We start from the raw sequence: 17,773 nt of genomic DNA on the forward strand, positions 1-17,773 counted from the left end.
AAGTTATCCTCCAAAAGCTTGCGCAATACCGATTTTCACCACGCGTTGTAATTTATAGCTCTGACGTTTCCCCGAAAAAAAGAAAAAGAAAATCCACCTGTTGCCATGTGTTCATTAATATTATTAAATCTCTTACTAGATTACAGATCACATTGCTGTTCTTGTGATGAAAACCTGACGGGCTGGAGAAAAACAAAACAAAAACGAGGGCAAATTCAGAATCTGCACAAAAAAAATAAATAAAAATAAACCTGCATCTCTGATTTAAAAAAAAAATGTTAAGCAGTGTAATCAACAACAAAATGACGTTAGAGGATGATAAAACGTTTTTTTTTTAAATATATAGATGAACGCTACCATTGATGTTTGATTCTTGATTCAAAAGCAGCTTGATTTTTTTTAAAGCGTTTTTAATGCAGATGGACACAAACTTTGATACTTATGACAGCATTTCCAAAGCACCCGCTTTGACTCTTAACCCCTCTTCAAAAACTTCAAAATATCGAAATGGCTGCTTCCAATCGACCTGCGGATGAAGACTAATGTCGATGTTCATGTGTATGATTTATGCGTCCATTCTCGGACACTTTTTGATTCTTTTGGTTTTTGTTTTTGTCTTTTTTTTTTTAAACCCCTTTTGTAAAATCGAGATCTCAGTCCGCTCACTTCAGAATTCAGATCACCGGAATACGATACAACCGTTGATGTTTGCATTCTCAGGAACTTTAGGAATCCCGATTCAAAGGCACTTTAATACAAAAAAACCCTTTTTTAAAAATGTAATGAAATTTTTTAAGAAATTAGCCTTTCCAGCTCAATATTAACCTGATTGAGCTTCTAAAACCATAGCGGCAAGGGTTTGCTCATATGTTAGCGCGCATTAAAAAAAAGCGGGCTGTTACTGATACTTAATATCATTAGGCAATTTTTAATCATGTTTTGATTTGCACTTCTTTTAATCCCCCCCCGAAAAAATTGGAACCTTAGAGCGACTAATCCTCACTTAAGCTGGTCAGCTGAGTCCACATGGTGGCCCAGGGAAAATAAATCCGCCGGGCAGGCAAAAGAATGTGGACGCGCACGACAATTGGACACAGATGTTGCGCGAGTGGGTGCCGGGCTGCAGTGCAGTGCGGGGTTTTTTTTTTTTTTTTTTTAATGCGATGCTCCGCTTGGGATGCCGAGTCTCGAATGCAAATTTTTCCAAACAGCGGAGCCTAATGAAATAAACCCCGCCGTTGCATATTTGAATAGAAATGACTCCTCATTTTGCCTTCCATCAACCTGAGCAAACAAAACCGCGACAGCTGATTAGAAAAAAAACCCCAAAAACAACAAAAACAAAAGCAAAAAAAAAATAAAAAATCTGCGTTTTGCTCATAAAATGTAAGGTGAAATGTAATCACAAGCCTCTTCCCAGAAAGCATCGACAACGAAAAACGAAGGCGTCAAAGCACAATTTAAACATGATCATAGCACGAAAGCCTTTAAGTAGGGTTTACGCGGGGGGCCATACATTTATAAAAGTGCGTTAAAACCCTTGGCTTTTTGCATCTTGCCGGTCAGATTTTAAAATTAACTCAACCCAAAAAAATGAAAAAGGTGACAAGCAGCTTTTCAGCATTGAAATGTCATCAACACGCATAATGGGAGCCATACATTTGTGTGACATTTAAATTGATATTTCATGTCATATTAAATAATAATCGGATAGATTTTTTTTTTTTGTCCCCCCAGTTTTTGACACTTTTGGAAAAAACACGGGTCAAATTGACCCAGGGATGTTATTGTTTGATCCATTATCCGAGTCCGCTTATGCTCACGAGGGTCGATGGCGTGCTGGAGCCTATCGCGGCCATCTTATACCGTTAAAAAAAACAAAACAAAAGAAGAAAAAAAAACACCCACATAATTTATTAGCACCTCATATGTTATCGGGATTATTCTGACAACCAAAATGCCTTTCAGTGGGCGGGCCGTTCCATTCTCGTCACAATTCAGTCCCGTCCACCAAAGTGGATCCCGAGTGCTCTTTTCCCGACCTGAACAGCAACGTGTGAACAAAACAACGCCTGGTGCTATTTAGTAAACAACACCCCCCCCCGCGCCCCCTCCCTACCCCACACACTGCTAAATCATCCCACTTACGATTTACCCCCCCCGCCGTCCCTCACCCCCCGCCCACCAGCACCACCATTCTCTGCATCCACAATACCCGACCGCTCCCGCCTGTGCACATAACAGCCACGCGAGCAAATAACGCACTAATTGGATAAATAAGGTGATTGTGCCGAGTGAATGGTAGCAGCTTGTGTTTGTTTAACACCGAGGGTGGGGTCCCTTATGCCCATTGAGCGCTCCCAGAGCCACGCAAAGTTTCACAATTTGCTCTTTTGGGGTGAAAACTGCACATTTAAAGCTCGAGTAGAAGCCCCCCCCCCCCTCACCCCCACCCACCATTGGTTGCCCACCCTTGCTTCCAGTTCTTTCATCTCACACCTTGGGAGACACCCAAAAAAAAAAAAAGAGAGTGGAGTTTCCCCCTTTAACGTTAAAGCCCTTCAATTACAGGAGTGTGCGTGCGTGCGTGTGTGTGTGTTGCGGGGACGCTGAATCGCGGCCCTCCGTCTCGGGGTCTCCGCGCTGCATTCCGCGGCCAAAGCAGATGGCATAAAATGTCAAGAGCTTCCACTTGGGAGCGATTCCGACAGTACTTTTTTTTGTGGCTATTTAGCCCGCTGGCTGCATTGAACGGCAGTAATGTTGCCAGGTCAATTTGATCCGGGGTGTGTTCAATTACTCAAAAGTGTCTGGGAGGTAAAATAATCGAATTAATACATTTTTTTAAGTCGCATTATTCGTTCCAATTGCAAATATGTCTAAAACGTTTTTTTAATGTTACGTATACATCCGATTTTTTTTGTTTTTTTACCTCAAAATGGGCCAATTTGACCCATTTTGAAAATGATCCCTTCCAGACAGCAGTTTATTGTTATTAATACTGTTATTAATTCCTAAAAATGACACGACAAAACCGTTTTTGAGCTCAATGGGGAGAAAAGCGTTTCTGTTTTGGAAACATCCAATTCGGTGCAGCGAGTGTTTGTTTAGTTTCCTCATATTCAGACTCGTATTTAAATCTGCCCACACTTTTCAAAACGCAATAATTACTCCAATTCAAAAAAAAATACTTTTTTTTTTATTACGGTAATAACATTTAAAGTTTTGGATTTTGAAACCACATCCAGATTATTTTGGCACTTTTTGAAATTGTTTTTATTAATCCTGCATTCAATTACGATTTCTTACACTCTCAATTTTTTGAAAATGCATATTTATGAATGAAAATGTTTGGCCTTTTTTTTGTTTTGTTTTTTTTTTTTTGCAAACACACACACACACACACACGCACACGCACACATTATAAAGGGCCAGCAGAAATTCCACGCAGCAACAAACAAAATGTCATACTTACAATAATTCCGCTCGAATCCTTGTGTCTTTTATCCCGTATTTACAAAAAAAAAGAAGAAAAAAAATGGAAAAGAAGATCCACTGCTCTAAAAAAGTTCTTTTCCCGCAATCTCCAGCATGACGGGGGCGGACGGAGATGAAACTTTACAAGACGGCTTTTTTCTTTTTCATTTTAAGCCTGGGAAGCCATGGAGCGCACCCCCCATCCCACACTGCCGCCAGCCAGCGCGGTACCTCTGCAGGGCCAGTCCGGTCCGGCGAGAACGCAGAGAGTTGTCCCGATTACCGCTGCAGGCGCTGACTAGTCGTGTGTGTCTCTCTGAGGAAGTGGAGGAGGAAAAAAGAGAATGAGAGAGAGAGAGAGAGAGAGAGAGAGAGAGAGAAGGGGGGAGGGAGGGCATGGACTGGGAAGGGAGGGAGAGGTTGTGGCTAAAAAAAAAAAAGCAGAAAAGTTGCTCTAACAGGAAGACTTTGGTCAATGCAGCTCTCACTGTCAGTTTTGAGCAAAGTTTTTCAGCTGCGCACCCCCTCGACCTCTTGACACGGACGGAGGACCCCCTTCCCCCCAAAAAACAACCCCCCCACCCCCAAAACCTGGCTGTCTTAACCCAATTTTTGAAACCCACGGACCCACTTTGGTGTTCAGAATTGGCGCACCCCTTTTCGACTAAAACCACCTTTAAAAAAAAAAGCGGCGGTGTTTGTCAAGTCCTTCGAGGTTTCGATAAAGGAAGCGCACCCCTCATCTCTTCTGCACACACCTTCAAAAAAAATAGGTAAAAGCATCCTCAACCTTTTTTTAACCCTTTCGTGCACCCCGTTCACTTGATAAAACGATAAGCTGTCCACTGCTGTCACCGCCGTCCCCGGAAGGGGTTATGTCACGCAACCTCTTGAGCGTCAGTCGTTTTCCCCCGCACACCCCTTTGAAATCCTGACAGTGATAACACACGGCCTAAAAAAAACTAATTGTCAAAACTTGCCTCACTTTTTGAAGACACACCCCCCTCGGATATCTTTGACAGGGTGAGCGCACCCCCTCGTTCACATCCTCAAAAGTCAAAAGAATCAGACAAATTGCGATTATCAAACCTGAGCAAAAATTAATGTTCAGTTTTTCCGATTTGTTGCCTAAGATTTTCCGCCTCTGTACCGTTGAAATAATATCGTATCGTGAGTGACTCTGCCATGTCACATCCCAGGAATCCTTGACACTCGCGTCTTGAAGCAAGCGGGATGGTCTCCAGATTGTGTCAGTGCAGGCTAAGACCCCGAGGGCCCCCCCTCTGCCGCCCCCCCCCCCAACCACACACACAAACCCCATTTTCTCTGCTCTCTTCCCCGCCGAATGTCGTAGGTCACCATTGGATTCCTCTCCTTCACAGAAGGACCCGGGAGGGTAAACAAGGTTTGAGGTCATTAGCTTGAAGGGGCCGGGCGAAGCCAAGTTTTAACAGCGGCCCGCGCGGATCGGCTCGGTCCATCTCGGGCCTAGTGGAAGTCTTCCGTCAACACGTCCGCGCCGCGTCTGTGCGCCTTCTGTCCGCTCCGGTTTATTGTTTCAAGTGCACTGAGCCGCTACTGATCGGCCCCAAATTGGTGATTTGCTCAAGCTGTTTGTCCATTAACTCCTCCTTTCTTATCTGATTATGAATTCCATAAAAGTATGTCGAATACGGCCCTCTTAATTCTCGCTATCGACCGCAACAAAAAAAAAAACACACCCAGAGAAAGGCTGAAATCGCACATTCAATGCGCTAAAGAGGTGGTGACAGAAGAAGAACACCAACCGCTAAAATAATGGAATGCTGTGTTAGCCATCAACCCACCACCACCCCCCACCACCCCGGCCTACGGGTGATGATGGCATTTAAACACTAACGATGTAACAGAAGATCGAACCCGACTTGGACTGAGCTGCGAGACTTCCAGGAAACACTGTCGCTCGAGGAAGAAGCTAGGCTAGCCGCTAGCATGCGAGGGGAGAAGCTAGACTCGCCGTTAGCATGCGCGAAGATCTCTTCTCCTTGTCGTAAAAGAAACAAAAGGAAAAAAGTATTCAGAGGACAATCACTGAATCCCCGTGAACAATATTAATTGTGATCCTTCTCTACTTGTTGGCTTGATTTCTGAACAGATCGCGAAGGGGAAAGTGAATATGGCAACACGCTTCACGCAACGGGACAGATTGCTTTGGATGATCTTCGGGGACAGCGGGCTTTTGAGGAAGCACGCCTCGCACCACCGGATCATCGGTTAGGATCATCTTCGGAACCACCAACTATCTGGTAAAACAAAAAAATCAATTTTTTTGGGGTGTTTTACGAATCTGCATGACCAATCTCAGTCAACAAGGAATTAGACTAAAGAAAGAAATGAGTTAGATCCGCGAAGGATGCAGCCAAACCCCCTCTGCATCTGTCTCGGCATCCCGCAGGTGAATCCGTAGGCTCCGGTTTCCGCGGGGCCAGTTGGGCGTTTATTGCGCTCCGACGAACAGGCTCTCGCTAACTCAATTGACTGATGGGAGCTCTCAAGTAACCAAGCGGCACAGCGGCCAAATGAGGTGCTGCTTTTACACTCTCCCGCTGTTCCAGCGGCGGTTCGGCGGAAGAATTATTTTCGGCTTTGCGCTGTACTTAGGCCTAACTGTTTATTACGTCCAGAGTACCGGCCACTCATTTTGGTGATTTTCCGTTCTTGCTAGCGTATTGTACAGTCTGGAAAAAAATGCTGTTGTTTGCTTCTATTTCGATTCAAGGTGATGACTTTATTTGGATTAGGGGATATATTTTTTTTAATGACAAGATGAAGAGGTTGTTTCCCCCCCCCTTTAAAAAAAAAATACGTTTTTCTTTTCTTTTCATCCGCATAAATCCGCAAATTTAAAGTCAACCCGGCGCACTCCTGTTCTGTATCATTTTTCTGACTTTTTTTTTTTTTTTTCTCTTTGACGGGTTGCGTCTGTTCCATTTTGTTGCGCCTTCATTCTGCTGATACGCAGATTGACACGACACAAATAAATCCGCTATGGGTAAGAACAGCCTTTCCCCAGTGGATGTGAAACAAAATCAAATCTGCCAAATGAACAAGTGAAAATATTTGCCGCTGATTCGTTCTTGATTCCATACTTGGACATATTTTTCAAATAAGAATCTGCACGTTGACATCAAACTAGTCAATATTTTTGCACATTAAAAAAAAATATATATATATATTTGCGTGCCACCCCCCTCTCCCACACCTCCACCGCACCACCACCCCAAATAAAAACGTGCACACGGTCGTGTTGGAGCTGACTCGCCTTGACAGTGTTTACATAAATTGTGCAAATGAGGTTAAAAAAAACAAACAAAAAAAAAAAACGGCGTGACACGCAGATCAAAAATGGTGTGGGGTATGATTAACCTGAACACTCCATTCCCGCTGACACGGTTGCAATGTTTTCTTATGTATATGCCACAAATTTGTTTGCTTAGAAACACTTGAGTGTTTGCTCAGTGTCACACACATCAAGTTTTTTTTTTTTTGGTATGATTTTGCCGTCCCACACCGGGAAGCGAAATCTGAACTCCGGACAAGTTGGAATGGAATAACAACGGTGATATATTTACAGAGACATTACCTGGTTAAAGGCGAAAGCGCAAGCTCTTCGCTTTGGCAGAAAAAGTCACAGGACTAGCAATTTGTCTGCAACGCTCAGTAAGTGCGAGGCCCGGGATATTCTCGGGCCGCTTCCGAACGAAAATAAAAGCTGAATACAGGGTGACACATCCTTGGTTCAGTAAAGCGGCACTGATGACAAAGGGAAATTCAAGACCGGTGCGAAGTCGTCGGCCGCTCTTGACGGCTATTGCTCTCTGTTTGGTCATACTGATACGGTGTAAAGTTTAAAAATTGAATGAGCAAATTCTTTTTTTTTTTTTTCTTTTCAGAAATAGCAATCACGGCCTTGGCTCAATTTAACCTTGACGTGTTTAACCCTTTCATGCACCCTGAAATCCGATAACATGATTAGCTGTCCACTGTAGTGACCGCTGTCCCTGAAAAGGTTAGCGAACCAAAAACGTTTAAAAAAATGAGTGTTCTATATTTTTTAAGTGCACAAATAAGTGAAGTGAACCATTTCCAATGGATACGTTGACTTCCAAGCAGGATGAAGGCGGGTCCATTTTGGACCCGATACACACTCTTGATTTCAGTCTGTTGCCTTCCGAGCCGTCGTAAGAGTCCACGGATGATCTTCGATTTGATAAGCTGTCACGAAGCACAGAAAGATGAATCCCGAGAGTGCAGACAGATCCCCCGCAGGTAATTTCGAAGTCAAGTGCTTTCAAGTGGCCAACCCGAAAAACGCAAGCGTCACGCGGCTCAATTGGCAGCGATTAAAACTGAAACGCTTCATTCCGACGTGGAACAAAAAAAAGCAGAAAATGGATCCTGACAATTTAACTTCCAAACACAACAAGCAGATGATGTTTTGATTCGTACCTTCCGGAACAGTGTTGAGCCGTAGATGACACATTTATCACTGATGAGACTACAGATTGTACTTTACGGCCGATGAGCCGCACTCGGGGAAGGATCTTCGACAGATAGTTTATTGCTCTCTGACGGCTCTCTGAAGGCTAAACAAGCACACTGTGGAGAGCTATTACTCCCAATGAGCCATCAATGGGACATGCGTGATGTACGCACCATACACAAATGAACTAAAAGGGGTCTTAATGGCGAGAAAAAACCCCCAAAAAAGTCAAATTGAAAACACGATTTGTGAATCTGGAGGCGCAGAACTGCGAGGAAACTAAAAATCAGTCTGAATTAAATTTTTTTAACGCATGACACTATCAGCTAAAATTATTGACCGACGCCCCAAAAAAAACGTCAGATTCTTACCGACTTTTCTGTAACGTTAAACAAATAACATACGACAAAATACTGTAAAATGTTCTTCCTGTAATTTCGATCTTGATTGTTGTAAGCATGACTTTATTCATGACATTGTTTTTAAATGAATCGTCCGATCAATCGGCGATCAGAATTTTATTCTTCCAAATATCGGAATGGATAAACAGACTGCCATATTTTCCACACTATAAGGCGCACCTAAAAAACATTCCGTTTTCTCAAAAGCTGCCTTATAATCCGATGTGCCTTATCCATGATCAATATTCCGATTTCTTGGCCGTAGTATTTTAAATGTTCCGTAAATGCGCTTTGTTACCGCTGTAGCGGTTGTGGAAGCGCTCGCTAAATAAAGCTGCATTGTATTGTGTTGTATTCCCTTTGGCGTAGCTCCATCTAGTGGATGCAGAACGCAACCTCAGCCCCTATGGTAGCTTTCATTTTACGCACCTTATAATGCGGTGCGCCTCCTATATGAAAGCAGTTTTAACATCGGCCATTCATTGAAGGTGTGCCTTATGCTCCGAAGCGCCTTATAGTGCAGAAAATGCGGTATTTGTTCAAAGTTATGTGACAAATGCCATGCGGTGAGTCATCGTGGCTTTCGTCGTCGTAAATCTGCCCAGGTCAGCTGATTGACTCGGCCATTCCACTTCTTTGTCTAAAAACTCTCTGGCTGCTTTCGCAATATGCTTCGTGAAGCGCCATTTAATGGGTTCTGAAGCATTGGGCTTCTTAAATCATCAGAGCCAAGTTTGAAGGACAAAATCTTCTCCAACTGAGTGGCATTTTTACAATTCAAGCAACAGAATGCTCCGTGCATTGCTAAGGCTCAAATTTGGATGTGCAACAGGGGCCAGGGGGTGCGCTACGTAAAAATAAAAAAAAACACCCGTGGAATTCATTGTTGGAGGAAGCTTTGTGTCCCCGGTGCAATCTTAAGAAAGAAAAACAGTGAGAACACGAAACTTTGCCTGGACGCCGAGGGACGTCTTGCTGAGCTCAGCAAATATTACAACGCCTAACAACTTCTCCGGGTGAACCGGCGCTAGCGTCGAGTGGGGAATGCCCACTAAAACGGAATCAGCTGCACCCTAAATACCAATAGGTTTTGGTAATAAATTGTCAACACACCCGTCTCGTGGCAGCATTTGTCGGGGGGGGGCCGGCCGGGCCCAACTGTCGGGAGGCCAGGGTCCTGATTTGTGCACCCGGGACGTCCAGCAATGCGCCACTCCCCGCCCGCGGTCTCGTCCGCACAGCTGCCTCGCTTTGCGCAGTTGGGGTCAGACGAGCTTTCAGGGCCCCCCTCCGGCTGCCGCCGTGTGTACAGAGTCTGGCCCTTTCCGCATCAGACTCCTCGGGGGCGTCTCAAAGCAAACGCGAATCACCGGCAAACATCCCCCCCCCGCCCCGCAGTAGTTGAGGCCACGGAGACGTTTGCGAAGCCGGGGAGTCCACACAACAAAAACACATTAGGCAAATGTCTGGGGTCAAACGTCTGTTTGAATTGGCCTGATGGAAGCCACTCGCGTCGGGCCAGAGCCGAGCCGAGCCGCGGTCCGCTAGGCTCACGACGCAAAACAAAAAGAGGTCAGAGTTTGCTTCGAGATATGTCACCGAAAGTGTGAAAGGATCATTCCTATCACATGTAACGACAGTAAGTGATGCCTAGACGTGATGATGAAACATTACAAACCACGACGGTTGAAAAAAAAAAAAATCATAATTCAAGACATTTAACCCTCTCGGGTACAGGCGGTTACTACAGTGGACTGCTTATTATGTTTTCAAGTTACAGGGTGCATGAAAGGGTTAAAGTGCTATTTGGTACATTTTAAAAATCGGCAAAAACGTGAACTGCTGACTTCCTTTCACGCGGCGCATTCTCCGATGCACGCTTTGTTTAGGGCTCCCACTGTGAGGGGAAACGTACGGTTTTCCGAGCGCCAGAAGCTCAGCGTGTCTTTGCTTGGCAAAAAAAACAAAAACAAAAAAAAAAACAAAGAAATTCCAGTCATGGATTCATGGCGGCAACACGAACATGACGTTTTTTTTTTTTGTGACCGCAGTTCGTCCACTCTCAAAAGGCGCATCGTCTCCGGCCTTTTTTTTTCTATTTATCGGAGAGCGAGTGAGACTTTCTCTTCCATTAATCAACGCTCGGTGCCAGTTAGAGAGCGAGAGAGGATATAAATAGCGCGGCGAGCCTCTGCCATGGTAACAAGTGCCTCGCCGACGAAACGGGATTTGGTTACAGGAGTAGCAACTTTTTGTAGGTCAGAAAAAAAAAAAAAAACAACAAAAAAAAAAAACTTGCAGTTGCCTGGGAAACAATGTGGAAGAATAGAGCAAGGAACAGGTCATGCCGGCCCACCGCAATTGAGAGAGCTCATTGAATGGGACTTACGGGGGGGGGGGGTAGTAATTGAGGGGTTTATTCATTAGCTGCACCTGGGCTAAAGGCACCTTGAAGAGCGCCACAATGGATCGACGTGTCGTTTTTTTCTGTCAAAAGACGGAACTTTCCGCTGTGAAATTGCAACGCAAACAAGAATTTAGTTCTTAATTTTACGAGACGTACAGCAGGAAGTCAATGGATATGCTAAAACATTTAGCCGTTAGCCAAATTTGATCAAATGACGATCGCAGCACTTTGACGGCAGTTTCCGTCAAGGGCGTAGGGGGGGGCGGCACGGGGCAAAATGGCAGCGCCCGAAGTGGACATTCGCAATGATAACCGCACAACATCTCGCCCTTTTGCTCCTTTTTCACATCATCACTATTTTAGTAGAGTCGCAGGGAGCCCTTTTGCGCGATGACTATGCAATTTACAAAATGACACCCCGGCTGAAACCCTGCCCGGCGCAATCCCCGCACTTGCCGTGAATTATTAATCGGGAGTGCAATGACATTCTTTTCACCCGACTGCTCTGCTTTGACTTGTCGAATTGTACCCCCGTTCAACTGTTAGCTAACGTCGTCGATTAGCCACACAGACGAGGGCAAGACGGAGATACCGAAACGTCGGAACGTCATTATCGCCTTCAATCGGATTTCTTTAGGTGTTTCTATAAAATCCAGCATTCGTTTGTGACATTTTGGTAGGAGGGCGAAGTGAATAATGAATCAATACGATTCACGGTGTCCGATGACTCACGGGCACTTTTGGCGTGCACTTCCCACTCACCCCTGGGCCTCGGCGTATCTCCAGCGCCATCGACGTCGGCAGATGCGGATGCACTTAATAAATTGCACCTTGAACAAAAGGAAGAGGTGATGAATTGAAAAAGGCCCGGCCATGCATAATTCACGCCGCCGCCCTCTCTCGCTCAAATTGGCCGCTGTTAAATAATTCAAATTGATCTCAATAGGGCCAGTTTTCATTATGGGGTAATTCAATTAAATGCAAAAAGGGGGCCTCTGAGGGACAACGATGATATAATGCTAATTGGACAAATACGGGAGGATACAGTGGTAATGGACGATACGTTAACGACAGCTATAGACATGCATGCATGCATATATATATATATATATTGATTGTCAGTAGTAGTTGCCAGATTTGAAGGGAAGGAGGAACAGCTTTGATTGGCAGCGACTTAAGCCGGGCTCTTAACACTCCCACAGTGGCGCAGCTTGCCCTCCCGCAGCGCCGCCAAAGTCGTGTTCGTCACAAAATTACCGCCGCCGGTTTAATCCGATAGGATTATATACCCAGGAAAAAACAAGGTTCACTGTACAGGGTTGTGTTTACCCACAAGTTGTTTGATTAAAAGTTAGCGGATCATTTCGACGGATTACACCCTCGACGGATGGGGGACAAAGCGGTAAAAAAATAGTCAGCAGTTGAGGTTACGAGGGACACAAGGGCTACCTGATATAACACGGCAGTCGAATGGGAGCCATAGGAGAGGAAGAGCATATCTATCTTAGCACTTAAGCACTCTAATTATCTCGGAGACGCTCGCAGGCACCGCAGCCAAGACGCATGCACGCAGTATGATTCACGTTCCAACCGCTAATGGCGGTTTCCTGCTGTTGGGCGCAGATCACTTTTTAATGTCTTTTCGCGCAAAGTGTCACGTACATCTGAAGTTGTAACTTTAAATCAACTACAGTATTTGCATTTATAACGGTATGTCGGGACCAGGCTGATTCGGAAAAACATTATCGTGACGCTTAGCTTAGCTTATCTGAGCTAAAGACAAAGCACAGGACCCGCAGGCAGACACAAGGAACTCAGGACGGGTTTATTTTCAAGGGCAGAGGGCCAAGGTCAAGGAGGTAGGAACAAAGGGCAGTCAGAGAAACCAAACCAAGGTGTACTGGAAGGTTTGGGCGCAACAGCTGGGCAGCAGCGAGTATGGCAGGGAAGGTAGTTGACCAACGAGCAACAAGATGGATCTTCAGACTCGCCTTTATGCCGCAGAGACGAGTGTGCCTGACGAGGTGGAAGGCCGGCAGGTGTGTCGGCGAGACAGGTGCAATGATTGGGGAGACGCCGCCCCGCCCACAACGAATTCTGGAACAGCCAAGGAAAAAACAGAACAGAGGGAGGGGCCAAAAGTCGGAATATGGCATTCATATTGTCACATTAAAGCGTAAGACATAACAAAAAACTTTTATTTTAACATAAAAAAAAAAATTATACTGGAAGGAAAAACAATGTAAGTTCATGCCATGAAGATAAATTGAAAGTACATTCACGAAAATGGATATGACAAAAAATCATTTCTCTACAGCAGTAGGACAAAATAGTGAAAATTTAGTGTCGGATTACTTATTCTGAATAAAAAATATTGGAAGTATTATCAAAATGGATATTTTGAGAAAAGTGCAGATTCATGTGTGCCAATGACGATTGTTTGAAGACAAAAGCAGACGTTAGCTTTGCCTGTCGAGTAGGATACCTCCACTCCAAACATTAGCATTTTGCCTAAACAAGCGCGTAATAAGTTTAACGCGTAATAAGCTTGCGGCGGGGGATGGCCAGCACAATGAAAGAAAGGCGCGCTGGCTTTTAAAATGAATAAAAATTGATTGCATCCCAATAAAGAGCGAATGGGCCCAGTGTTAACTAGATTGCGCGTAAACGTCGCCGGCCGTCCCCGGGCCGCTTTATTGCGCGCTAATGCAATAGAGAACACTTAGCAATAAACGCGCCTCTCTGATGAGCTCGCCGAGGCTTTTCCAAGATGGGCCTGATGAAATTGGAAGAATTAAATTTGAGCGAGTTGCTAATGACTCCTAAAACAAAAAAAAAAAAAAAAGAGAAAAGGGAAAAGGTCCAAATAGAATTAGCCGGGCCTCCTCCTCCTCCTCCTCGCTAAATGCATCATATGTAAATTAGTGTCATTTGGAGAAATCTCCTCGCCTGTGAGGTAGGGCCTTCATTCGAGGGGGGGGACTCAAACTAGAACTCCTCAAGGATCTCTAAAAGAGTTTTGAGTGCACACAAGATGATAAATGTATTTATTGCACATCTGCTTCATAACTTCAATCTGTGGTGTACGCAGAGAAGCCCTGAATTGATCATGCCTCCCCCCTCAAAAACCCCCCAAAAAACACCAACAAAATTTTTTTTAGCATTTTTTTTTTAAAAAAAGGAAAATAACTCTCTTTAATATTTATAAAACATATATACAGTATTTTAATATACAGTAGATGATAGATATAGACCTGTGAAGAAAACAGGCTAACCCTTTGCCCACCCTGCTAGCCCAACGCTAACACCACTCTAATGCAATTCACTCCACTTTAAAAGTCCAATCCAAATGTTTACACAATGAACAATGTCACTTTGTCGTGGATGGCGCAGACACGCAAATCCTGCAACCAATTATTCACCCCCGCTGGAGGATCCTCCACTTAACCACTCGGCGACCTCTCACACGCTCGAACCCCCACCCGCCCTTGCTGCTGTAAAAACAGACCTGCACGACAACTGCGGGAATTACACAGCGATTAAACGGGATCAGCCGGGTTCCTAATACAAACAATGAGAACGCCTAGTTGCCTGGCTCACGTGTTTCCCGCAGGTAGCTAATTCACTTATTTGGGCCATTGTTCCTCCCTTCATCCATGCTGAGTAACGTGGCTTTGCCACCAGATTTGTGCAGCTTTAGCTAAAAAACCTCCAACAAATAGTTAAGGCAAGTTTATTTATAGCGCGCAGTTTGTACACAAGACAAGCTGCATAAAAATACAAAGGAGGAGAGGAAATCATTTTCCAAGATGTGTCATGTGTTCCGGAATTAGATTGCACAAACGTCGACAGACTTAAGAGTTTTCGGCGTGGCAGAGTTTAAATAGGCAACCGGTCAACGAGGGACATTGGTGACGGGTGCGCCGCCGGAGGGAACGCCCTCCACTCCAGCAGGACCTGAAACGTAAACAAACAGAAACATGACAAAGATGACAGATCGCATTTTCTCTTTGCTTCTGTTGGCCACAGACAATGATTTCAGTTTTGTCTGAGTCGAGCAGGAGAAAATCGTTTTCTATGCATGCATCCATCCATCCGCGACGATTTAGTGACTCTCCAGACTAATAGATGTGAGTGTCATCTGCATAATTGTGGTACGACACTTCATAGCTGCATATTACCCGGCCTAATGGAAGCATATAACATTTGAAGAACAGGGGGGGGTCCCGGGATTGATGCCTGGGGAACCCCACCAGGTCATAGACATTTAGTCTGAGACACACCGATTTCAACAAATATTTAAAAAAAAAAAAAAAAAATTGACAGAAGAAAATCTGTAAGCAAATGGAAGACCTCACAAGTTTGAAGCAGACGTTGACAGGATTCGCATGCAAGATATGGCACGTTGGCTCGACAGCTGACGCTACTGCAGCGCAAGACCGCATTGGGAAAGAGCCTACTAAGTATTTTCTGGCCGTTTGGCAGCAGGATCGCATATGGCTGGGCCGCAGCTGTGCGGGTATTTCCACTGTCCATAAGCACCTTCCTATTAATGGGCTGGGAAAGCCACCATGCGTCGGATCCGAGGAGCGAGAAAACATGGAGGAGACACGTATGGCCCAAGACGGCGTATGAGCCACTCCAACTGTTTTGAAATGAACCCAATACACTGAACCCAGTAATATTTACAGTACATCATAACATAAATTATTATTTTTTTGTTTTCTTTTCAACAAAAATGTCTTCGTAAAAGACAAACATTTTCTTGTTCTGAAAAAAATTATTTTATAAAGGGAAAAAAAAAAATCACAGCTACATCAGTAAAGTTTTAGTCTTACAAGAAAGTTTGTAAAAATGAAGATGTAATAAGTTTTACAATAAAGTTTTTTAGAAGTTGGGAATTTTATGATGAAGGGAAAAAAAATCCCCATTATAAAGGTACAGGAGAAAAAAAACAGTGAGTCAATGAAGTCCAAAAGTTCGGTAAATAATTTTGTAATTTTATGAAAATTTGTGGTGATATTATTCGGAAAAAAAAAATTATTGTAAGCCATAAAATTTTAAATAAAGTAACAAGAGAAAAAAAAATACAAAAAAAAAGGTTTTCGTTGAAATAATTGCAATATGATATGACAAGAACAAAACTTTTTTTAATGAAGAGCGAGAAGAAAAAAGAACATGTCATTTTTTCAAAAACATATCGTAACATTACGAGGAAAAAGGGTTCTGATAAAAAGCTACAATAAAACCCCCAAATTGTCGAAAATTGGTCGCTATATTATGGAACAAATTAACCCTTCCAAAAAAAATAAAAAATCACAATATTGTTCGGGAATTAAAATGATTAAAAAATATAATTAAGCAGGCATAACGAACAGAGTACTATTTTGTGTGTTAAAAAATGGTGACAATGCTGTGTTGCTGCGTGAAAGTGCCTTTGTTGGGCTCTGTGTAAAAAAAATGTGCCATGTGAGTGTTTTGAGTTCAGCAAATGGCCACAGAAAAAAATTCAAACGATTACTCAGGGTACGTGTACATTTTTAAGCCTAAATAATGAAGATTTCAATGTTTTCGCGACATCGATTACGGCAGTAAATTTCACGGCTCCACTTCGCACCGTAGGTGTCGACCATCACGCTGTTTCCCCCCCCCCCCCCCCCGACTTCAGCGTTGTGCCTTTTTGACTCTGATGACATAATACCGCAGAGCCAGGAAGACGGCAGTAAAAAGAAAATGGCTGTTTCATAAATAAAAGTTAGAAGGGGGAGCAAAAAGAGCAACAAAGTATAAAATGTGCTCATTCACCGAGGCGGGCTAAGCGGACTAAGCTAACACTATAAGTCACCTACGAAAAAAAAAAACCAAAACCCCAAATGAGCAAACAGAACTTGATTGTGTTGCTTTATTTGGCCCTCGTTTGTCACGCAGGTGGTCTCGCGGGCGGCCCACCTGCACGCCGTACTGTAAATTACGCACCCCGGGCCCTAATTACCCGCGTCCGCCGCGATGCCATAAAAATGGCGAGCGCAGCGCTAACGCTATTGTCAGGTACTTCATCAAGGCCCGTGTGATTTATTTGCTCGCTGCGGCAAATTCACGGGCAAAAAGAAGCCGGAGTAACATGATACATACGTACATACATACACATATATATATATATATATATATTTTTTTTTTCTTTAATTCATTGTACAATGTAGTCAGTTTTTGCACGGTACAATAAGTTCCACTCCTGCTCTATGGTTACCATCACGCAAACCTTCTGCGGTTGGGGTCCGCAGTCATTCTTTCGTCTAATTATTTCCTTTTTTTTTTTTTTTTTTCGCAGCGCACCGCAACTGACAGTGATGGATCGCAGGTTAGCTCTGAGCATTTTTGTCCGCGTATACGTTGGACACGCGCTCGGCCTACACTCGCCGTGTGACCAAACGCAACCGCGGAAAGATTTCTCTGCTTTTCCCATTGCACTTTGTCTTCATTTTCTCTCCCGTTTCCTGTGATGTATCGCGAAAGCTCTTCGCCCGGACAGAAGTGGAGCTTATGTGCCACGGCGATCACGGCGAAGAGTCTAACTGGATGAAGGGACATTTTTTTTTTCTTTTTGGTAGCACTGGTCAACAAATGCTTCAAAAAATGTTTTAATCAGGGATGCGAAAACTTTTGCCCTTTTTAAAATATTTTTTGATGGTCATTGATTTTTCATCACAATAAAAATAATTGAAAGTAATTTAACAAAATAATAATCATGTGATCGGAAATCGGGGCCTATCATGTGATTTGTCAGCTGATTAGTCTTTGCTGAAAACGATTGAATTTTGGAATTTTTCTCAATTTTCTCAAATAAAATATTTATATTTTATTTTTAACGTATTTTTTTTAGCGCTTACCATCTTGCCACCGCAGTTCGGGCAACCCTGCTTTGAAACTAATTGGCTGTCAAGTGGGAGGCGGTTTTAAGGGCGGGGG

At 43.8% G+C, this 17,773-nt stretch overlaps 1 protein-coding gene and 1 long non-coding RNA gene across 2 annotated transcripts in view; one reads left to right on the forward strand and one right to left on the reverse strand.

The window, feature by feature from the left end:
- The window catches only part of eya1 (EYA transcriptional coactivator and phosphatase 1), a 44,228-nt gene extending 40,421 nt beyond the window's left edge, over nucleotides 1-3,807 (reverse strand). The window contains exon 1 of the mRNA XM_019866297.1: nucleotides 3,476-3,807. The gene's annotated coding sequence lies outside the window, so the exon portion shown is untranslated. The remainder of the gene's footprint in view (nucleotides 1-3,475) is intronic.
- Nucleotides 1-17,773, forward strand: part of LOC109513697 (uncharacterized) — a 49,664-nt gene that overhangs the window by 26,116 nt on the left and 5,775 nt on the right. The window contains exon 5 of the long non-coding RNA XR_002167847.1: nucleotides 5,612-5,762. This is a non-coding gene — a long non-coding RNA (uncharacterized LOC109513697). The remainder of the gene's footprint in view (nucleotides 1-5,611; nucleotides 5,763-17,773) is intronic.

This window comes from Hippocampus comes, unplaced genomic scaffold (genome assembly GCF_001891065.2).
Source record: "Hippocampus comes isolate QL1 unplaced genomic scaffold, H_comes_QL1_v1.1 scaffold3, whole genome shotgun sequence".
Taxonomy (NCBI): Eukaryota; Metazoa; Chordata; class Actinopteri; order Syngnathiformes; family Syngnathidae; genus Hippocampus; species Hippocampus comes.